Source organism: Plectropomus leopardus, chromosome 5, assembly GCF_026936395.1.
Source record: "Plectropomus leopardus strain MGB_pleo_1.0 chromosome 5, ASM2693639v1, whole genome shotgun sequence".
In the NCBI taxonomy this organism is placed as follows: Eukaryota; Metazoa; Chordata; class Actinopteri; order Perciformes; family Serranidae; genus Plectropomus; species Plectropomus leopardus.
The window spans coordinates 20,288,295-20,313,579 of NC_142180.1; the positions used below are offsets into that span (position 1 = coordinate 20,288,295).

Genomic DNA, 25,285 nt, shown 5'->3' on the forward strand with positions numbered 1-25,285 from the left:
CCTTTCTTATCACATGGGGAGCTCTGTCATGGTCTCTCTGTCTCTGTTTCCTTGTGTTTTTCTGGCTGTATCTCTATGTTTGTGTGTGTGTGTGTGTGTGTGTGTGTGTTTCTCTGTGTATCTGCTTGTCTCTCTCCCTCTGTTAAGCATTGTTGAAGCACTGAATGCATATTTTATCTTTATCATGATCAGATCATGTATATCACATGTAATATATCCTTTATATTGTTTATAATAGAGTTTTTAGTGTGTTTACCTGCCAGATTCACTTGTGGCTCGCAGAAAAAAATAGACCAGACACCAGAACTATTACTGCAGAACAGAGTCTGCCTTAGAGCTTGGGGCAGTGGTGCATCCAGTGTGAATGGTCTGACTGCTCAGCATGGGAGCCGAAAGCAAGTGGCTGGCGTTCCATGGAAAATCAGCGCGCTTTGTAGGCATTCCACTTGCATTGTAAGATGTGCGAACATGTTTGAGGTATTCCCTCCTTTAGCAGCCACATTTTTGCTGGAAATCCATCATTCAGGACAATGCATTGCTTGTTTTGGGGATATCCAAAGTGACCCCCTCACAGCTGATTTTAACTTTTTTTAAGCAGGCAATGAAGGGTTACTTTTCTGCTATTTTCTCAGCCGCCGAATGTGTGTGTGGGGGGCATGTGCAGGTGAGATTATTCAGCTGGTGGCTTTTTTTTTTTCAGTACCGGGGAAAAGCAATAGCACATGGTAATCTTCAATTTACATACCAACCACTATATTGCTGCAATCCTACATCTTAGTTGTATATGTCCATGCATTACTTGAATCAAAAACAAATATTGAGCGTAACTAAGGAGGGAAGAATGACAGCACAGCAGTCTCCTTACATTAACTCAGCTCAGAATATTTAGTTTCAACTACAATACCCATGATTCTCCTCAGGTAACGTCTCATTGCTTGAGTCAGATTCACCCTCTGCAGAACAAAGCATAAATGGCTGCTTTGTCCTCGAAAATTGAGGAGCTGAACTTCTCTCACATCTACGGCTACACGTGGCTGATTCCATTGTTGCTCAATTGTGATTCTCTGAATACCTTGATTACACCAATCTCGCCTGCAGAGGTATCTGCCCCCTCGGCGTATCCATATGGGACTTTTATTATAGTGTGACTGCACTTTCAGCTCTGCTCCCTTTTCTTCTTCTAACATTTTTAATCATACAGTAGGGATGGTTAGAGGAGAATGACGTGACATCATTTGAGGAGAGACAATATTTAAATCTCCATTAAATAATAAAGTTTTCCCTTGTAGCACAGCTCAGTTATATGTGAATTATGTCCACACTACTCCATGGATTAAAATTTCAAATGCCAATGTTCAGAAACAATGCTTCTGCACAAAAGGTAGAAACCTACAACTACCAGAATCCATTGTGCCACAACGGACCAATAAACGCTCCCATTGTTGGGTGACGTTATGCTGTTTTTCTACAGGAAACAATATGGTATGAATGTTTTATTTGTTTGTTGTTTTTTTCCCCTTTTTTCCAATTTCCCGTCTTCCTTCTTTCCGCCTCTAAAATTTCTATTCTTTATGTTCCTTTTGTTAGTGTTGTCTCACCCCTTTTGCTCCCCCTAGTATCTGTCATATAGAAAATCCTTACACCAACAGTCACTCATTCACACTCACACAATCTAAGCCAATTATCTACTGCATCACGTTGTTAATAAAGTCTAGTTTTATCTTGTTTTGTGTTTTTTGCTTTTATGTTGGTCACTGGTATTACACAGTTTATTGATCACTTGTTCTGTGCTGTTTCCTTTTCACTTAATCTCACTGAATTAAAAAATGAAAATAAAAAATTTAACCATATGGCGACCGAAAGGTAAAAAAAAGATCTTGAACTGATATTAATTTTAGATGGTAACTCTGTTTTGGAGCCAGCCTCAAGTGGTTGTTCTATAAATGGCAATTTTTGGCATTTGTGTGTTGGCCTAATTTTTCAGTCTTAAAGGTTTCAGCTTGGTTTCATTACCTGAAAGAAAGGTTTTATCTGAATATAATCCAGGTAGTGATTACGTTGCTACACCAACTTAATTAAGAAAGCAGTTTAGTAACAAAGTAATTTGTAGGAGACAGGGCTGATTTAAAACAGTGTCTGTAGACTGGATTTATGCTTTAGACCGGTTTCCCATTCATGCAGAGGACTGGATACATTTTTTTGTAATGAAGGATATGCAGTGTCTCTGTCTTGAAATGACACATTGTGAATGTTCTCTGTGGACAATGTATCATTTCAGTCATTTCAGTGCCTGACACAAAAATATAGTGTTATGTATTCATGCATGGAGCACAAAGATGGACAGCAGCATGTGCACTGATTCATTTCTATTTCTGTCAAACATCTATTGTACTGTATGAGTCATTCATTAAGCTGTATTGTTTTGACTTCCCACTTATATCAGCATCCACAGAGTAAACCATTATATATAACTCATTCTGATTATTTACTGTCTGAGGCCCCACAGTGAACGGATAATCAGAGGCTTAAGAAGCACCATGGGCCAGCAGATCATTTGTACCTGTTCTTTCTCCTCTAATTGAAAAGTAATGAGATGCAGTAATATACACCCATGATATCCAGGTACCTCATGGAAAAAGCAAAAATGCTTTGTTTCATATTAACAAGTTTAAATATAGTTTGCATTCTGTTACTGAAGATGGGGAGATGCTGTGAATATTTTGATGGCAGCGCAGGAGATAAGTAAGAAGGACGATGCTACAACAACCTATATTAAGATTGAGCACAGCTCTTGTTCTGTTTATTGTAGTGTGAGCAAGGTGAACTCATGTGGGAGGTCTCGTCTGATGACGGGCCAAACAAATGCTCAGGCATAAAAGCGTGAAAAAAACAAATACAGAGATGTACGTGACTGCAGCCTTTTGGCCTTGATGTGTCTCATGAAAACATCTGGGAAACTTGTCTAGACAGTTGTGCAGGATCAGGGGGTGAAGGGCCAGATCGGCTAGTCCATTTGTGAGAGCACTGTTATTGTTTTCAGTCACACCTACAAACATTACCCATTGTCCTCTGTGTTTTCCACTGGCCAGAGCTAAACCAATTATTATGGCCAACTATGAATTATGCTGTCAGTCAGCAGCTTTCCGCCAGGTTCTACAGGTCAGCCCATCCTGGGGTTAAAATACAGTAGAGGAAAGCGAATGAAAGAGAGTGGTGGAGTGCGATTAACTGCTTATTATGTGAAGGCGCTGTGGAAGAGCCGAGGTGAGGCCAAGAGGTCATCATTTATTTTACACATCCGCCCTGAAATCATTAACGAGCTCCTGACGCCACAGGCTGCAGAATAACAAACAAAAAAATAACACAAGCATGAAATGGAAAGAGCAACAGCAAGCTTGGTGGTAACTGTCCATTTAATTATACAGCTATCAGAGGATTCATTATGACTCTATAAAACTGAAACCCTGTTTCTGCTCTGGTTCTGGTTCCACGTGTAAATTTTGCATTTATAGGAACCTTGTTATTCTCTGAGAAGTTTCCTATAAATGTTCCTCTCATAGTGAAATGACTTGTGAATAGATACTGTAGGTGATGATACACGCTGATCCAACCTGAAGGAAAGGTGATTCAATTGGCTACCATCCTCTCTCCTTTTACACAGTACCTTTTTCTAAGATGTTGTTATCCTACAATTCCTTGCTTCATCTGTCTTCATCACACTAATTTAAAATTCTAGAGATAATTGCCTCATATCAATTGTCAGGGTTTTTTTGAGAAATTTTGATAAGGTTTCTGACTGCAACACAGCACAGATACTGCCCTTCAATCGTGTCCTGTTGATGGCTGATGCAAGTAAACGCTCAGTGCAGGTTCTACTTTATCTTAGCGCCACTTTTGACATGATAGAGCACACCATTATCATTAAAAGGATTGAGAACGTGGGCTGGTATCCAAAATACTGCCTTCTAGTAGTGTTGCCAACTCTTTCCCAGTGAAAGTAGCACTACCTCCAAAAGCTAACTCTATCTCCCGAAGTCGTTGACGTCATACGCTCATTTGTACATTGGTGATGTACAAAGGCATGAGAGCTATGATGCTTATACTACAGTGCAACACTTTGTTGCACTTCCAATGCAGAGAGCGAGAGCGTCAGCTAAACCACAGAAGCTCACTACAATTGAACTACCACTGTGAGTGGCATCTCCTCTCCTCCTGCCTGTCGCACACCTACTGCAGGGCACAAGAGGAGAGAGGGAGAGAGACTCTGTGTTGATGGCAAAACAGCTGTGGGATATGATTTCTCTGAACAGCATGCATGATAATAAATCACAATATATTTCTCTTTTTTCCAGATGATCTGAATAAGTCCCTAAATTTCTCACTAGTTACATTTTAGAAATAAAGTCAACGAGCATCATCTATATATGGGGTACCACAGGGCTCTGCTCTAGGACCTGCTTTACTATCTCTTTATTAAGGCCCTTTGGGGCACATTATCCAACAGCATTATATTTCATTTCATTGATAAAAAGACACTTGTCCTGCAAACCCTCTGAAGCAGCTACGTTAACATCCATGCAAAATTACCAAGCTGCAGTTAAGGATTAGAATGCAGGAAACTTTATTCAGTTTAACTCCTAGAAAAGGGAAATAGTTATTATAAGCCCTGACAGCCAGTTCTCATTTTGAAGTCGTCATGTACCACTGCTTCATCAGTGATTTTGGCGTAAGACACAGACACCAAAAGTCACCTTTCTTGGTGGTATGATACAGTGCCAGATGGTGTCAGTTTGTAACTCGGCCGGATGGAACTTTTAACGGTATAATGATACGCTGCTGGTCAGCTAAACGTCACCTGACATGGCCGTATGATATGTGGGCGTTTATAACGTAGTTGTATGGAACCTTCACAGTCGTATGATATGCCACTGGATGGCATCAACCGATAACAACATAATACAAGGAGTGCAAGGGTCCCTATAAGGCAGGTGGGAGGGGCAATGGAGGGGTCCAGTAAACCCTGGACTTTCACCTGGGAGCTTGGGCTTTTCCATATGAATGTACAGCCAAACCAAGATGTTTTTATCTTAATCCTAACCATGTGATTTTGTTGACATCCTAGGGTTGGTTGCAGCATCCTTGAACGTAGACGCAGGAGTATACCTAGAGCGTAATATGTAGATGCAGAAGCCAACTGACAATGCAGCAATATGTGATGACTTGGGATGAGAATATGTTGGCCTTGAACACAATAACAACCTTCTCAAATCCCATGAAAAAAATAGTTAAGTCATGTTTTTTCCTTTTGAGAAATATCTCTAGAATTAGATTCTTTAATCATTTATATGATATTCAAACTTTTATTCAGGCTTTTATCACTTCTTGCCTGGGTTATTGCAATGCTGTGTAATAGTAAATAGTATAGATGATAGTAAACTACTCATCAAGTAATTTACAAAGTTTTGTAAATTACCATTGTATTGGTAAAATAATTAAATCTGATGGAACTTATTTATGAGTGATTTTGTATTAATAATAAACTCAAAGGTACAGTGGTGTCCAGGCAACAGAAGGACTTGTTATCACAAACATTTGGCAGATCAGTGCTCAACACTGTGAACAGAGACTTTGATCTGGGGGACAAAGACCTCTCTTGGGACATGCTGTGGGCAAATATGTTTCAATTCCTTCAGGAACCCACACCATGGGTTTATTCATTGTAATCTTTGTAACTTCACCATATCCTTGTAACCAACTTTTTGCATGAGGGTGAATTGTAAAATGGTGCAACCAGTGCAACACGCTGGGAAAAAAACGACTACTGTGAGAGCCTATTGGTTTAGGCTCTCTTAAGTAGAACCGGCAGGCAAGGATTCACTGTACAAATACACTTTACTATGACTCAATGAAGACTCTGAATGAAAGGAAAATAAACTGTTGCTTGTGTGCCCAAAAGCGAAAAACCTTTTAGACTAAAGATTCCTATGGCCTCACAGTTTTACTGTAACACCTGAAAATGGCAGATCTTCATGACTGCTTGAATTGTCTATTGCTTGATGGGCCAAAATCCTCCACCAGATTTGGCCACATGTCCTGCTGCAAGCTTTGTGGGTAATAAAGATGGTAACACAATGCAAGATATTTTACTTATGAATTATAATGCATAGGAGTCCATATGAAACCACATGGGATGCATGAGTGAGCTAGTTTAAGAGGGGTGCTAGATTCTATTTTTACTTAAGTTTTATATAAGAGAAGATAAAGGCTTATCTCATCTTCTCTTATCTTAATTAAGGAAAAGAAAAGTCTCCCCTCTTTCTTTGTGCTTTGGGAATACCCAGACTGAAGGTATTTTAGAGGTGATCACAAATGACCCACATCAGCTGGACCAAACTAAGTGGGACTTCACTTTTCCATATGATTGTTTTCATTTCCTGTACACATAAATGTGGCTCAGCACTATATCTGAAAAACCCAGAGTGGCCAGTGAGGGCAGAGGCAGATGCAACAACAGCCCAAAACATTTCCATTTGGAGAAAGGTGCTGCAGCTTTAGAAACGATGCTAAACACATACAAAAATCCCAAACAAATATGACAACAGACACGTGCTGCTGTAGCACGTTTCTCCTAATGGAAATGTTTTGGGTTGCTGTAAAGATCTTGTAAATTATATAAAGCCATTTTACATCTTTGAAAAGAAATGTCAAAACATTGCTTCTTTAAAATAAACTCGACTAAAAGCTAACAGTGCGCAGGGAGAACGACCTTCCATTTGTATAATGACAAGCTAACTGTGATCCATTTGAGTTTGTTCCAGCAGGCAAACCAGTCGCAGCTCCTGAAGATAATTTCCCGCTTTCAAACACAGTGGTCTAAATGGGTCCTGTCAACAGCTGGCAGGAAGTAAACCCTGACCCACGCTGTTTCCTAGCAACAGAATTTTACTGAAATGGTCTCAAGCAGCGTTTTGACTGTAACACTGAGCCCAAACTCTTTTTTTTTTTCAAAATTATAAGGTATGTCATTATATTTCTATTCACATTACATCAGTGGCATCCCTAATGCGGGCCTAGGGGGGTCATTGCCACCCTGATACAATGGCTTTTGGCCTCTAAACTCTCACCTCAAGATTTCTGAAAGAAAACAGGTATTATCTGCACCCATGAGCCCCCACTGAACTTGAGAAGTGTTACTTTGTGTTAATTACCACTTACTGTTATCAATGTACTCCAACTCCCAACATATAGATACAGAAGAAATCAACCATTTGAATCTGAGCAAATTGGCTTGATTTCTTTCAAAATCCTGGGAAAAAGGCAATGAGCTACTTAAAAATAAATGACTCAAAAAATTGGCAAACTATTTAAGAGTCACTGTTAATAAAAGTTTAGAAATTAGTGAAAATGTGACAAGAAAGAAAAAACTGCTTAAGAATTATTATAATTCTTGTAAAATAGTTAAAAAAAAAAAATCTGACAAAAAATATTTAGTCCACTGGACATTTTCCCAAGCTTTTTTAAATAATTATTTATTTATTTTTTAAAATAAATCTACTAACCTGGGGAGAGAGCTCAATGTTAAGTATCTGGTGACCGCGTTTTGGGTCATGGGGCCCTGTCGGACTTAGCCCAAAATAATTACATGGAGCCACCACCCTGCGGGCCCACCAGCCGCAGGAAAAGGATTCAAGATCAGGTGCGTTGTGTGCTGGGCAGCAGGCAGGGGTGGGGACCTGGGTGTGCTGACCCCTTGCATCATAAACTTGCTCTAGGGACGTGGAAGATCACCTCCCGGTGGGAAAGGTAATGGAGCTGGTGTGGGAGGTGGAGCGGTACCAGCTAGATATAGTTGGGCTTCTGGACCCAAGTGGAGAGGGCTAGACTGTTGCCTTTTCTGGAGTTGCCCAGAGTGAGAGACGCCAGGCGGATGTGGAGATACAAGCCCCTGGCTGTGTTGTAGTTTTCCTCAGGGAATGAGAGGGTTGCCTCAATGTAACTGTGTGTCACTCTTTAACTGTTGTTTGTGCATACCTCTTGGTGGTGACTGGGGACTCCATGGTGCTTCTGGGGAATTGATCTTAACCCGAGTGGTGTTTTATTATTGGACTTCTGTGCTCGTCATGGACTGTCCATACTGAACAACATGTTTGAGCATAGGGATGATCATACGTGTACTTGGTACCAGAACACCCTAGGCAAAAGATCTATGATCGAGTTTGTGGTCGTATCATCAGTTCTGCCGCCGTCTGTCTTGGCCATTCAGGTGAGGAGAGGAGTAGAGCTGTCAGCTGATCACCACCTGGTGATGAGTTGGATCAGGTGGCAGGGGAGGCTGCAGAACAGAACTGGTAAACCCAAATGTTTATCGAGGATGAACTTGGAACATTTAGTGGAAGTCCTTGTCCACAAAGTCTTCAACTTATTCCTCCAGAAAAGGTGTAAGTTGAGCTCAGAGTAGAGCTGCTGCTCCTTCGTGTCAGGGCTAGCTGAAGTGGTTTGGGGATCAGACTAGGATGCCTCCGGGGCATCTCCTGTTAGAGGTGTTCCAGGCAGATCCAACTGGTAGAAGGCCACAGGAAAGACCCAGAACACGCTGGAGGGATTATATATCTCATCTGGCCTGGGAACTCCTCCGGGTCATCCAGGAGGGGCTAGGAAGCGTTGCTGGGGAGAGGGACGTCTGGAGTGCTTTGCTCAGCCTGCTGCCCCGACGACCCAGCCCAGAGGCGGACGACAATGGATAAATAGGTAAATATTAATCTCCTGAGTTGGTCTTTGCCATTTTCCTATGTACTTTGGAGAAATCAAACTAATTTCAGGGTTCAAAGGTTTAAATACTTGTGAAAGGTGTCTGAATGCAGCACAAGAAACATGAGGTCACTCTAGTTTTTTTAAGGGTTAAGTAAGATTGTTGTGGAACTTGAGCGTTTCATTAACTCTTCATACTGACAATGTTTTCAACTAGCCTATATACTTCAACAGCATGACAGAATTCCTGAAAGTTAGTTATAGCTTTTGGTTTTTTGGTCTGCCACCTGAAGATTTGCAATAGTCCCATCTGGTCACCTTTATGAAAAATTTCAGGGGGCGCCACTGCATTACATCACTTTAAGAGCCAAGTGAGCAGCCTCATATTACTGATTCATCACCTGACCTGAAGTCGTTTCTTCATAGTCTCCTCAATTTATACTTTAACCTTAATTTCACACCGTCCTTGCCCCCATGTGTACATCTAGGCACGACTGACAAAGTAGTTTTAATTTGATCACCCCAGCAGAACCACTTTTACTCAGAGACTTTTTTTTGCACTTTGCCATTTTCCACGTGTCTATCCTCAGGGAGCATTCGTCAAGACAGCCAATTTATCAGATAATAAAATAATGATAATGGTAATTAGATTAATTCTCCTGATCATGACCCGTGCACTTTGAATGCCGATTACCATGTAAACACAATCTCTGCGTGATTTTCCAGGCTGATAACTGTGTGCCCAAATCAGGGCGCCACACGTGTATCTCAAGGTCTAATGAAATAATAACTTCAGCTGCTCAAGCATAGTCAAGTTTTACTTCCTCCTTTTCATTCCAATGCACCACTAACAACAACTCTCCTGCCTGCTACGAAACATTAGCCATCAATTAGATGTTGTAATTAAGAAATATCTAAGCTTTGGCACCTACGACCACATTACAAATTCTGCACAGCTGAATGATTTCAGAGTATTGAAAAGCAAATGCAAATGGGTTTTCAATTTGGAAAAGGGATGTAGGCTAATTGAGTTGACCTTAAAATTGTTTTTTATTCAAAATTAACACCAGAATGTGAAGCAGTTGCTGTTTTTATGAAGAGTTACATTTGTTAAATATGCAGTTATACTTCAGTGCTGACTTCTGCAATCCAGTCTTTCCACAAACATTTTTTTTCCATTTCATGGCAAATAAACCGCACGAGTAGACTACAACTGACATAATATTTGTTGCTCTGTCAGTTTTTGTTTGTGTCTTACAACACTGCCCTAATACTGGAAAATATAAACCTGAACAATTTCTGTATGCAAATTCACATTTGTACAACACAGATTTCAAGTCTTGTGTGTGTTATAGAAGTTGACAGCAGGTCCACGAATGCACGGCTGGCTTGAGGAGTTGGTTTATCACCACTGGCTGCAGAAACGTCACAGCCCTTAATGCCAGAGAGAGCTCTTCATCTGAGGCAAGCAGGTGCATGCACGCGTGGTCTCCCACTGAGTCGAACCCCAGCCTAACCACATTAGCTCAGCTGTTTATGCATTTAAAGCCAGCTACAGCTATACATGCAGCAAGCCATGAATCACCCAGAGGACTTTTGGGTGGTATAAATCATTTATATTGTTAAGCTTTCAAGAGGACACAGTCATTTGTCCTCAGTTCAAGGAGACACAGGCAGCCTAAGACACTTGTCAATGACGTGTTTGGAGAGAGCTCATAACAGGCTGTCAAGCAGAGATGAGATGTACGCCATGTACCAAGACAGTGCTAAAACCAACATCCTCTTGCTTATCTGTGCCATAAAGGGATGTACACAAACAGATGTAATCGATGGAGATTGTGCCTGCGCTCTGTCCTCTGCCCTGCAGCTGCGTTATAAATTATCACCTGTCATATCTCTGACATTTCAGCAAAGACACTTGATGTGGTGATGCTGTAGATACGAACTTTGGGGGCTGCTCTGGGGGAGTTTTGCACTCGTAGACCCCATGCTGCCATCCTCCATTTCAGGCATCTCTCACTGTTATCAGTCTATCTTAAGAAGATAGATCAAAACACGAAAAACAGTGGCGGTATGTTGCCTGAACAGAGATCAGAGTTAGGATAGGTTGATTTGTAATTCTCCATGCCTAATCTGCACCAGGCGGGATGCATTTGTTTGAAAACAGCTCTTGCTGTTGGGAGACATGAGTGCTGTTGCAGAGGTGAAACAAATAGATCTGCACACCAAGTAGCACCCGTTAGAAGGCTTTTATGCTGTGTAATGCTTTAAGCATCATGATCTTCCTCAGACTTCTCATAAATTTAGAGAGTTGTCAACTTAAAGGGTAACTTAGGTATTTTTAAACCTGGACCCTATTCTCCCATGTTTTGGTGTCTAAGTAACTAATGGAGACAACATATATTGAAAATTCCAGTATTGAGTGAATGTGCTGCAGCTGGCAGCAGTGAAACAGGCTGCACTGTAAACACTCGTAGGCTTCCTCAATGTCAGTGGTGGAATGTAACTAAGTACATTCACCCAAGTACTGTATTTAAGTATGAATTTCAGGTACTTGAACTTAACTTGAGTATTTTTTTTCCATGACACTTTATACTTTTACTCCACTACATTTCAGAGAGAAATATTGTACATTTTACTTCACTACATTTATCTGAATGCTTCAGTAAGTTTACAAATTAAGATTTTTGCATTTAAACACAAGAGTTTATAAAATATAATGTTCTGCAATAAATTAAATTACCAATCAGTTTCTACAAGTACAGCTACAACTATTACTTGATTAATCAGTAAACTGACAGAAAATATTTGCTAACTATTTTGATTTTATGATTCGTTTTTGCCACTTTTAAAAACATTTAGAGGTTTTTCTTTATGTTTTTCTTTTGTTGGGGGGGGTAAGTTTTTTGTTTTTTTTCTTCAGTTTGATGACCCACTGGGAAGGTTTTGATGACCCATAAAGGGGTTGGGACCCACAGGATGGGAACCAATGGTGGTGTGTGAAATTGCAGAGGGATTTTCATTTGAAACAGAGAGTGGCCAGCATTTACCCAGTCACAGACTTTAGTTCACCCTAACCTTTGACTACAGAGCAGGTGTGAGCTGTCCCTGTTCAAAATTCATGTAGCCTAAATGCATGTTAAAATGGAAAACAATACACTTAACGTTCACAGTCACACAGCAGAAGGGAGCCGATTTCTCTGGAGCTGTACCCACTGATTATTTGACACATCCTCCTCTCTTCAGCTCCAGTCAGACCCAGGGATGAACATCTGCTGTGCGACTGATGGACGCCGCACTGCCTTTGGTGACTATCAGAACCAAAATCTGCCATTAACGATAGGTTGAAAAGCATGCTATCGCCCTTGATTACCAATAGAAGAATTTAGTCATTGTGGCAACACCCGGTGCAGCACCGACTGTAGATAATATTCACTTCAGTTTCAATCACTGTCCTATTTCCACCTTCTCCATATAACGGTGGCGGCACCCATTCTGTTCACTGTCACATGTCTTAGTCAAGAACTTCTAAATAAACGTAAGGCTTGTGTCATACAGACATGGCTTTTCCTCACACCACCTGACAAAGTGATTCTTTTTCTCCTCTATGAAAACTGCCATATCAACCACAAATGGCTAGTTAGCTGTCTAGCTTGCTATTTGCGCCATGCAAACATTTTTCATAGGTTGCAGAAGGAGGGCTTATACAGGACTGTCAGTGTCTACAGCTCTGTCAGCGTGTTAGCACCTATTTATTTCTGAATGAACAACAGCTAATGTGGAAACATCAAAGCTCTTACTATCAGTCATTCCAACCAATGATGCAACTCACTTACTCACTCACAGACGTTGGAGTTTACAGGGCAAAAATGAAAAACACAACATATAAAAACAGTAATGTAACAGAAATGACATCAAGTATTGAGTCACAAAATAGGTCTAATGTCAAACTCCTCATTAAGGCCTTCGGGGGCCAAAGCGCTACGCATTCAACTTTTAGAAACAGAGTTTATGTCTCGCCCTCTGCGTGGATGTTTTATGACCTCATTCCCCTTATATCTCAGAGTGGAAGTGCTGTGCTTTGACTTAGAAAAGTGTACCGCCACAGGTCTGAATGTAACATTGCTTCTGAGAGTGCTGCTTTGTTCAGCAAAATGAAAGATCTGGTACTAATGTATACCAGTCCACATGAGCATTGACATTAGCAGCAGAACATGAAATTACGTCTTTGATGTTGTATTCTCTTCCCGTGTGGGGGTGGCTGAATGAGTCAGATTTATGTGTGAAATGTTTCATCATTTCATGGTTTACATTTTATGGTGACAACTACACAAAGGCAACAGCTTCCCATATGTCCAGGTGGAAAGTTAAAGCATGAACATTTACGTGCAGGCTTCACATGAAAGTCACAAAGTAATTAAATGATGCTTTATATTTGAACATATGCCAGTGTCAAGAGAAAGTAGCCTCAATTCAGAGGGCCAATAATTAGAAACACCTGTAATTACTTGGAAATGTCAAGTTCGGTGAAAAAGCAAGTGAGTGCATGTGTTGCAGACAGCAGAGAGTTACAGCTGGTATAAAAGCTCATGTCTGGAGGTAAACTGCTCTGTGAGTCATTTTGTATTGCGGGCTGCTTTTCTAATCGCCTTGTTTTTCTGTTGAAGTTTCTCCTGAGGGAGAGCTGGCCGAGTTGTGAGATGGAAACGACAGAGGGGGAGGACACACTATTCCCACGTGGGATTGTTCTGTCTCCGTAACGGTAGCAGGGAACCTTTCAGCCCACCAGCTCCACACGTTTCCATCGGATCAGATGCTGCCCACAAATTGCCAGAAAGCAGTCTGTTTTGACAAAGACAAACACCACAGAGATCATTTGGGGTCTTTGTGTTTGAGAAACACAGAGCTTTAAAATGACGGGTGATTTTTGAGGTAACACATTCACGAACATTAACCAGAAACAACTGTCAAATGTCCATATTGCCCTCAAACTTGTGCTAAGCATTGTCTGTGCAACAAGTTCTCATACCACGATGACAAAGTAGGTATGGGTGACAAAGAAAACAAAAAGGTTTTACAGAAAGTTTAAGCTGCACTGGAAAAGTGCTTTAAATTTAATTAAGAATTTAAAATTTAAGAATATAATAATAATTATTATGACAACATAAATATAGTTTTCCCCCCTCGCTTTCCAAATCCACTAATTTCTTTCAATTTTGCGGAAAACTTCTTGGCAAGTTACTATTTGCCTGAAGAAGCCAATTTGCTCATATTTTGAAGGTTAAAATACTTGTGAATGCAGCACAAGAAAAGTTGTGGCGAATATAAATCAGCTAGGCTGGGTTTGTCCACTGGTAACAAAATCAACAAAAAATAACACATTGTATTTATTTAGTTAATCAGTACAAAAAATGATCTTTAAAGACAACAGTTTGTATTTTAAATTGTTATTACGGGTTATGAGTATTTTTTCTGTAAAAGTAATTCCAAAATTTGAAATAATGTAATAATGTAATTTGAAAAATTTGTGAGTTTTGGGGACTCTTGTAGGCAGATGCTTTGTTCAGCTGACCTTTACAACTAATAAGACCTTCCCTCCAGGATGTTTTTGTAACAATGTAACAGTAAAACTTTCCTTCACTGTTTTTTGTCTGCTTCGTCAGGACTGTACTTACTCTCAGGAGTGAAACTCTAATTTGCTTGTGTGTTTAACTGGGTTTTATTTTTACAAAAATAGATCCTGCATTGTAAATTATTTCTTATTTTCACCATGTTATCATCATTATTATCATCATTGTTGTTATTATTATGATTATTCAAAATGCACCGTAATTGTTTGGTTATTTTGTTTTGTTTTGTGTGCAGTTAAGTCTTTTAATTGTGCCTTTTCTTATTTTGCATAAACACCCAAATAACATTATTTTATTGTAATAAATACAGTAGTATATTCTATAGGGTATACAGTAGCACTATCAAATAAATTAGTTACATTTCCATAACAGGAGACTATATTAATGTACTTTAGCTCCATAAATAATAACAGTATAATACTATACTTTGTTTCACAGTATGCTTAAAACTACTGTACAGTACAGCAACTACTGAATAAATATTCCCAGTAACTTTATGTTAATTTGACAATCTAACAGCAGTTTTGGATCACTCAGATCAAATTCTGCATTTGGACACCTCATAAATCCTCTTGTGTCTTTTAGCAGATAGTTTTGCTGAATGTTTGGGATGTCACGAGGACGGCTCTTATGTTGAGAGAGAGCCATTTATGCTCTTTATCTGATAAAAGCAGGTAATGGATTTGTTCAGAAAGTGCTGGTCCTTTTGATGCTTCACTAAAATGAGCTCTGAAGGCCAGTCTACCCACAGATTGATCTGGTAAATTTTTGTTTGTTTTGAAACAATTACTAACTACTAATAAGTATTACAAGTCATGACCTTCGAAGCATGGCGGTGAGAAAGCATGTGGAAAACCCGTTTGAAATAATTTTCTGTACATATGCTCCATGAAACAGCAGGTGTGTGACACAGTGAAAAAAAGTAACATATGAAAGAAAGCCTAAATTTGTTCATCACTAAAGGGCTGTTGTAATGGAGACCATAATAAGAGTCAAAAAATTAACCAACATCTTGCTATTAAAACACTTGTTTGGAAAAACAAACTCACTATGGGGAGCATGCTGAGAAGACTGTCTCAAACATTTATATGTCTCCTTTGTTTTGCTACTTTGGGCTATCATTTCCCCTTTAATGGCATGCCATTCATTTGGGTGCCATTTTCTAGTACAGAGAGGTGCCTGGTTAACAAAGGGAGAAGAAAAGCCATTAAAATGGATGGCTTTCTAATCAACAGAAAGCTACCAAGGCACAGAGGCACAAGTTGTTCTCTGAAACCGTCTTAATCATCCAACAAACACAATTATCACCATCGTTTCCCTGTGGGCTGAGCTTGGTCCATGTTGTTTGACATCTGAAGTCACGTTTCTACAAACTTTCATGAATTCATTTAAAGTAGGACACTGAAGAGACAAATCTGAACAAAAAGCTTTCAAGAGCAGCTTAGTTTGATCAACGATAGCACTGTCTCTTATGTTTACTTGCATTTGTCTGAAATACAGTCCTGTGGTTGTTCTGTTTTTGCCACATTGCTGTCATGAAAGACGAAAAAAAAAATTATGACAGGGAAACTTGTGTTATCTCAGCAGGACGTCAAGCAGCAAGCTCCCTCTCTGCCGCATTTGTTCCCAGACCAATATGCTCAGTAGATCCCTCTTAGTTCATCTTCATTTAGAAATCTTGAAGCTTGCTAAAGACGCGGTGTGTCTCTGAGCCAGAGAGAGGGTGGCATTTTATTATTTTTAATTCTTAGGTGTTTATGAGAGATTATACATCAATGTCAAAGCAGAAATTTGCAGCAGCGCATAGCTGAAAGCTGTTGCTAAATGAACACTTTCATTTTCTCAAAATTCTCTATGCGAAGGGGAGTGCTATAAAGGTGCACAACAGACTTAACATTATTATATATTCAACACTTTTAAGATTATATGAAGCTCTAGCTGTGCTTTTCAAATTTCGGATCTAACTATATGAAGCATTGAAGCTGTGCGTGCGCAGTGCCAGGATTCATCTAATTACTCCCTCTCATGGGCTGCCAGTTCAAGGAGATGTGTGACAGTGTCGACAGTTCTGAAGCTATTCAGCGAAGTCCAACCGCTAGCTTTTGATGACCAAAACAAGACTTGATTAGCAATGCCTCTGCAGGGATGCTGCTCTGTACAGCTGTACAGTTGTTCTGACAGGTAAGGTATCAGCCAGATTCAAGCCGTCGAGAAAAAACAAGAAACTTAAGAGAGGGACAGGAATAACAAGCAAACTAGCTCAGCTGCACTCTTGTGCAGGCAACAGTTCTGCAGCTCCCTTGACAGCTATATTAGTGCTAATGACATGCTGTGTTACTCTGTAGCACAGATGCACCTGGGCTGCAGGACAGAATGACTGCTGGATCAGCGTGAAAGCAGGCACAATGAAGCACTTTCAGAGGTAAATTATACGGCAAACATACATCCAAAACAGAAGAAAATCGGCTCAGGTTAAAAATTTAAACAGAGTTCCCTCTCATTTTCCTGGACAACATTTCAAAACTTTTCCTTGACTTTTCAAGAACCCATAATAACATGTTTTTTCTGTCCCCTTGCCCTGCATTTTCCCAATATATCAGATTCAAACTCTGTTAAACACATAATATCAGCTAGGGGGCAAACATGACAAGACAGATGGAAAACAATGGAGAACTGACAATTGCAAACAAAACATTGTTATACATCAACGCATATTAGAGAGCTGCTTCACATCGACAGCTACAGAAAAATAATGTCATTATGTTATATCACGTGGAAGGTTTTTAAAGAAGACTACTGCAACATTTTTTTCCCACACACAACAAAATTCCATTACTTTTTCAAAACTTTCAATCTTTTTTTTTTTTTTTTTTTTACAAATTCCATGACTTTGTCAGGTTTTCCATCACCATGGGAACCCTGTTAAACTTTTTAATTTCCAGCCATTTCACAGTTACACCTGACAGACTTGAACTTACCTGACCTGTAGGTACCTCAGCGCAGCAAGATAATCTGACCATACGGTCCGATCGGTAGCTGTTCTGGAGCTTTCCATCATATCACATGGTCACCACTGAAAGGACAAAATTTTTTTAAGCAACATGAACAAGACTTCTCCAATTTCTAATGCTTCATATTTTCATGAAAGCAATTTTTCAATCAGTGTTCATATATATATATATATATATATATATATATATATATATATATATATATATACATATATATACACACACACACACATATATATATATATATATATATATATATATATATATTTACAGAAAAGCATTGCATTTTATGTCTCCATCTGGTGGTGGGCCATCATGACAAGGGTATGCATAATATGTTGTTAATTTCACTACAAAAGATCACTGATGATCACTAAAATTAGGTGGGGAAAAACATGTATATATCGATATCAGTATCAGCTGATGGCCAAATGAGTTGTTTTTATAACAGCATGTCAAATATTGGGAAAAAAAATCCAATATTGTGCGTCCCTGCTCTCAATTAAATGTTCTCCCTCTATTGACACTTTCAAGACTAATCTTAAAACATACAAGTTTTTCAGCATTTAAGTTGCTGTTAGTGTTTTTATATATCTTATAATCTTTTTTCACGTGTAATTGATCTTACTAGTCTTCTTTTGTTTTATATTTGTGTACAAATAATATTGCTTTGGAATGTCTACTACAATTTTTGTTATTATTGTCTTGTTAAAATGTTAGCTATTTGTGTGCCATTTGTTTTATTTGTACAGGCTCTTTAAGGACAAGATTTATGCCTTAGCCAGATTCATTGAAAATGCATGGACATTATGCCAGAAAACACTGTATCCGGTATAATTGTCTATTATTGGTTTGCATATTGTGAATGCCCCTTGTATAATTCATATTTTGTTATGTGGACATTTTAGAAAGGGCTACGTGTGCATCTTTGTATCCTTTCTGTATTGTTATTGTCAGTGTCTTATAAGCCCATGTGGGCTGGGTACAATTAAGTGCATGACACTTAAATAAACAAATCAGTCTATCAGTCAATCAATGTACAGGGCTTTGGTTTGTTGTTGTTTGTAAATGTGCGAAATAAACTTTATTTGATTTGATTTAATCATCTGGCTTTATAGTTTTTTGCATTGTTGGTGGCATACTATCTATTAACAAAGGATTCACAGGAAAAGATGCAGCATCACCATCAGTAAGTCTGTCTCATGTATCTAAACAGGCTTGCTGTTTTCTCGTGAGAAGGCTCCCTGTGGAGTCTTTAGCCTGTGGTGGTGGTAACATGACAAGATTTGCTGTAATGCACCAGTAAAAGCAGGGAAGAAGAAGACTGCTAGCAAGTTAACATGGATGTAAACAATTCTGGATTTATAGTACTCATAAATGTTTCATGAGGGAGGAAATGAATTCTGTTTGTCAAAGCTCGAGGATATACATACTGTGTTTTGATGAACAACGCTGGGTGGAAACATAACTTTGAACAACTTACAAGAAAATTCAAGGAACCTTCAAAGTCCAAGCAAGGTAAAAATCAGAGATTTCTTTCTGAACACATTAAACATGTCAGAAAATGTTTGTTGAAAACGCGTGAAATGAACGACAGGCTACATTACTGAACTGTGGCGTTAGACTATTGTCTAGTGTCCAGGATTTTTGGGTAGGCCTAAAACCATGGCTGAATACACGCTGGAGCAATCCTTATAATAACCCCTCCCTCACGATATAAAACACACAGTCACAGTGTAACCTTGTTCATCCAGTGTGTGAGCAGGAAGATTGTTACATTCAACAAGCTCTCTTACCTCTTTTGCTCGAATAAACACATGAATAAACAACTCTGTTAAATGCCACAATCATATAACTGAAGCAAAATAGCAGTCACTAACATACCTCTCAGTCTTTCCAAGAAAGAAGACAGGACTGGAGCACACTGATCACTTTCCTGCCTTTAAAAGCGTAAACAGACTAACATGTCAACAGCACTGGGCCTTCATCAGAGTCAAAGAGAGCAAAGACAAACAGGTGCACTCATGAAGACAATCTACAACAGGTGAGCTGTTCACATTGGATAACTGGTTGAACAGAGTTTCAAATCTATTGGACAACCCACAAGTGGGAGTTGTCCATGTCAGTGCCACACCCCAAATACCAGAGTCTCATCAGTGCTGCGTTCAGCTCTCACAAAATGTTGCAAAATGTTCATTTGATCAGAAACAGTGGTGCATTGAAAACCCTGTTGTGTTACACAAGTGCACTGCCTTTTAATATTTATTGATGTTTAATTTAGTTCATTTCAAAGGGGGATTTGGAATATGAAACACATGTTAACATTGCCAAAGCAAGTGTGAAATAAAAACAAAAAATGTGTGTGGAGTAGGTAATGATCGACTAGAATTTGGTTTTTATACATGTTGCTGCTATTTGGCAAACACCTCTGAGACAGACAGGGTAGCTAAAAGTCTGCCGCACACAGTTTCACATCAACTGGCAGAAAGTTAGGTAAGTTGGGGGAAAAATTTGACATAATAATAAAGTAAAAGCGGTTTCATTTAAAATCTTGCACTAAATAGGGCCAGGGAAAAAAAAGACAGAAAAAAAGACATCAGAGAGACTTAGACTTTATATTAAATATTTTTGCACTAAGAAACAGTCTGTTGTTGTATGTATGCCAGAATATTTTGGGTAGAAGTTTGAGTGGAAGTTTAAGAAAACTGGACAAATAAATCAATTGCAGGATAAACACATTTTTATGTATTTGGAAAGCCAGGAGACTGAGAAAGACATAGGTTGTTTTTTGTTTTTTGGTTTGTCTGTGTGAAATTATTTGAATGTTTTGGGAAAATCCCACATCCACAAGAAGAAATGGGAAGACTCCAAACCAGACGGTAAATGTGAGTAAATAAAATTAAAATGTCACCAGCTCAGGACGTGTTGTTAAGACAACTGTGGTTTTTGAAGACGTTTTTGAAATGAGTCCCTAGATAGATTTATAAATAGATATAATAAAACAAATTTGTACTCGTTGTACATGTTGAGATTTTAAAAAAATCTGTCTGCGTCATGTGTAGGCTGCATGCACATGAATCACATGAATGATTCAGAGCGAGAAATGTCACTGTATGGACATTTTTGCAGAAATAAAATAGTGAAAATTCATTTCATGGAGGCAAAGGTTATAGAACATTTAGATGTCAAAGAACAAACTCTGTTAATGCTAGAGGAGAGTTGAAAAGGAACAATTTGGTCTTAAAAATATGTGGTCATGCTGAGAATTTTCAAGTAATGTTGGTTTTGTAATGACTGCAGCAATTTATGTTGCTCTTTATTAATTTAGACCTACTGCCATGGTGCTCAAGCACCACTGACAAGAGATATTTGGGGAAAAAATGAAAACATCTCTATGAATAACACAATTTATTCCATAAATGATAGGCTGTGAAATATGGTGCATACCACTTCGGAGCCATCAAAAGGAAGCTTCAGGGAAAAACTGCATGAGGAGGCATTATCAGGCTTGTCAGCACGGCCTGTCTAAAATAAATACCATTTGCATCTTTCTTCTATTTATCATCTGTTGCATTATGCCTGCTGTCCTCTCTTGCTGCTGATTAAATTTCCATTAGCCATGCTTACTAGTTGTGCTGGGAAGGGGCCCCTGAAAAATGCTCTTTGAATGTGATTGCTCCAAGAGAGTCGAGGTTGGGTAATGACACGGTGGCATGATTATTTTTTGGGGGGATATGCACCGTGTGACAGCGTGTCTTTTTTCCAGTGCATTTCTGGCTTCTGTCTTGAAAGCTGGCAGTAGGAGAATGGAAATGCAAAGAAGGAGACTCTACGAGATTGAAGGGGTGGAATAGAAAGAGGATGGGCGTTTCAATCGAAATGAAAACATCTTTTTGCATACTCCATTCATGTATTAAGATGAGAACCACCGCTAACCGAAAATAATCTCTCAGGAAGTGTGTAAGCCCTGCATCTGTATTTAAACATGAACATTTAATGCACCTAAAAAGTCCCGCTTTTACTCGTGTTTTGATTAATTATGCACATCATTTTCATTTAAGCACTGTAGATGGTTATTCAATGTTAAACAGTTAAGTGTGTAGGATTTAGGGGGATATATTGGCATAAATGGAATATAGTATGTTTTCTTTTGTGTATAATCACCTGAAAATAACAATTGTCATTTTTTGTTACCTGAGATATTTATATCGACCGAGGGAGCCTGTCTAAACCAAACACTGGCTCTAGATAGGGCCATTTGTGTTTTCACGTTGGCCACCGTAGCTGGCAGTGAGCAGCGTCCACATGAAGCTGCTTTATTCAGTGTTTTTACCAGTTTAAATGATCCGCTGTTTGGTTTGGAGAGGAAGAGACCTCTGTGGATAATTTGGCTCCTGGAGAAAACCTCCTGAATGTCTGGATCTTAAGTTATCAGAGAAAGAAAGGTGAGCACACATTAGCAGGTGCTGGGCTAGTGGCTGCTCGTAATGTGCCAAATAACATAAAGAACAAACACTGATTTGTAATGACAAACTGCCTCATTCAGTGTTTTACTGGTTTAAATCACCGGGTCCATTTGTTTTGGGGAGGAAGAAACCTCTCCATAAATTTGTCTTACCTTAGCCTCTTGATTAACCCTCTTGATTAAATTTAAAGCAACATTACTTTTCTTGTGCTGCTTTTAAACACCTTCCAAAAGAATTTAACCCTTTGAACCCTGAGCAAACTATATTTATAATTATAAAATCTATATCTATAATTATCGAATTATATATTTTAAATTTTTTTTCAAAGTTATTATAGTTTTTTAAGCTATTTTCTCAAATCCAAATCATGTTGTCTTGTTTTTAATTTATTTATTTATTACTAATTATTTTATGTAATTTTCATGAACTTTTTACTAGTCTCTTGCTAATTTTGGGTTATGTCTTCTTTCATTGCTCTCATTGCCTTCTTCCCATGTTTTTGAAAGAAGTTGAGGTTTCAGAGGGTTAATGCATGGACTGTTGTACCACAAATAATTACGGTTATGTAAACTCCTTTGTTTTATGCTTTTGGCTCCAACAAAAGTTTGGTTGGACCAAAGAAAGGAGGGAAAAGAAAGTTACCATTAGTAGTTACCATTAATAGGCAGAAATTGTCTCTGAATCTCAAATATAATCAACAGCAGAACAAAAATGCACAGATGTGGTCAGTGGAATGTGCAATACAGAAACATAAAATTAATGACCATCTTATAGAAACTACAGATGACCACTTCAGAGAGAAGAGTTTATGGTGGTATGGAGCTGAAGCTTTCTCTAACTAGCTGCAGCTCTCCTTGGTTCCCTTAATGGCTAGCTGGATTGATTAGTGCAGGGAGGATGGGCGGCCACTCGGCCTGCTGCCTCATTACTCTCAGTTTGCAGGTGTTCTCGATGCTTCGGTGCCCCTGCTGCCTTGGCACAGAGAAGACAGAGGACAGACACCAGACCCACCTCGTTCATCTTGCGCCGCTGTGATGGAGGTCATGCAGGAAAGCACTCTTGCTCAGAATAAGTCGCTTGGAGTGACAGATGGAGTTGCAGAACGGGAGGGGAATCAGCTCAGCCTCAAAGTGTTTCATTTGTTTTTCATCTCAGGAAGGCGGCTGCAGGCACACTTTTGATGACAGCACCCGCCAGGCTTACTTTTATGGTTATGTAAGGCACCCCGACTCTGTGTGTTTGAATTTTACTACATCTTGATGAAACTGCAAATGTGTGCACTGATTGCGTGTTTATTGTACGGTTAGAACAACGCAATATGTCTACGCTTTGGCATTTTTACTTTGCAAGAGAATTGCGGCAGAATAGCTGTGGTGGCCACATAATGAACATAAAAATAATACTCCTGTGTCATTTTATCAAGATGTATTGAACACATAGTAGGTCTTGAAAATAGCAGCCTGGGGGGCAAAATAATGCATACTGGTGTGAACCCTGTTAGGATCATGGCAGGGGCTCCTGATTAAGATTCATACGTAAATGGTAATATGTACATATTGTACTGCACGCATGCTCGCATGAAAGAAGGTACAACCAGTGGATCTGTTGGTTAAATCAAGTGGCAAACCCTCGGGCTGAAAAATGAAGCCAGCTCAGATGTGCCAAAAACTCCTCTCATGGCCACTTTACAGCAGAAATAAACATGTTTACAGTCTGGTACAAAAAAACATTTTGGTCTCAATAGCTAATTTCAACATTTATGATAACTGCATGGGGGCTGAATTTTTATATAACTCAATTTTTTTAAATTGCACTTTAAATTTTAAAACGCTTTATGTTAAAGTGTGTATATTTAAGGGCAGGGCCACTAGAGTGACATGCTGTCTGAGCAGCTTAAGTTGTCTATGAGTGTGACATGGACATGAATAACCCGTTTATGACGTTTATCCTGGTTATGTTCATATTCAAGATATAGTGTTTACATGAACTCAGAGAAATTGGGTTATTCTTTTTCCCCATATAGATCCCGGTTTCTTTCAGAGGCTGGAGGAGGGGAGGGAGGTGTAGTAGGTGTAGAAAAAAACACATCACAGATGGGAAGGGAACACCAAACTCCCGCATGAAAGTCCATGGTTTGTTCAATCCATCCATTGCCCCTCCCATCTGCCCTATAGGGACCTTGACACCATCCGGGGCGTATCATGCGGATGCGACAGGTTCCATCCAGCTGTGTTCTCAACTGACGCTGACCATCCACGAATCATGCTGCTGCTGTCTGGCTGTCCGGTCGTCTGGCGGCATATCATAACACTGCGAAAGGTTCTGTCTGGGAGCTTTCTCATCTGACGTCGTGACATTGAAAAGAAGCTTTTAGCTTTTGGATCTCACCCCCATCTAGTATTTGATAACTTGGGAATAAGAACAGACTGTATTTACATGATCAAACACATAAACAGGATACTTCAGAAAACATAAACAGGTTATTCATGTTCATGTTAACGCACTTAATTAGTCAGATCCACCCCCTCGCTCCAGCACAGAAACCAAAACAAAAAACAAGAAGAAGACGGAAAAAATACCAAACTCAAGGCTATAAAACAGGAGTTAACAATCCTATGGGTGATGACATGTAGCTACAGCCATTATTTTATATAGTTAATGGGTTAAATGCATTAAAATATGTTTATAATCTATGATTATTTACAAGGACAGATGACATGTTGACTGTAGTCTGTGGGGACAAAAGGCCAATTTTCACTTTTTTGTGTCCCTTCTATCTGTCTGATTGTGGTTGGATGGTTTTGTCACCAGCAAAGAGTTATTATTTTCCACACAAACAACTAAAAATATTGTTAAAAACATATTTGTTCCCACAACAGCTGGTACATCTCTTAGAATACAGTAGCACATCAGTGTTTAACCTGTTTTTGATCTCAGCATGCCTGAGGAACATTACTAATTCTGGACAACTACAAAAGATATGATAGATAGAAAGATACTTTCACTGTCCCCATGTGGAAATTGGTTTGCAGCATATCATAAGGGCATTTTAGCACACAAACAAAAGTCACCATACACATACTGGACTTATAAAAGTCATACACACCAAAATGTTTTCAGTAGACATACATAAGGACAACAGACAAACATATGTTCATTCAAGCACTCTGTGGTGGGGAACAGACCAGACCAGCTGGACATCTTGTGATACCAGGAGTACATGAGGGATAAGGTGCTAGTGCATTACGCGTTTAAAATTTAATGGCATGTGGAACACATAAAAACTCAGCTGTGGTTTTAGCGAACAGAGGAGGACCATATCGTCACCCTGATGGCAGTAAGTTCAATGAGGAGGCGAGGGGATGCCTCTGGTCACCCACGATGATGTTTGCTTTTGTCAGCATTCTGTCTCTGTACACATTCGATGCTT

General features: G+C 39.2%; 1 long non-coding RNA gene across 1 annotated transcript; it reads right to left on the bottom strand.

Annotated features, from left to right (window-relative positions):
* Nucleotides 1-11,595: 11,595 nt before the first annotated feature.
* LOC148189556 (uncharacterized) lies at nt 11,596-19,418 on the bottom strand. The gene is made up of 3 exons (XR_015776532.1): nt 19,274-19,418; nt 17,357-17,451; nt 11,596-13,590 (listed from the first exon to the last, which is right to left on the bottom strand). It is a non-coding gene; the product is annotated as an uncharacterized LOC148189556 (long non-coding RNA).
* Between the last annotated feature and the right edge of the window lie 5,867 nt (nt 19,419-25,285).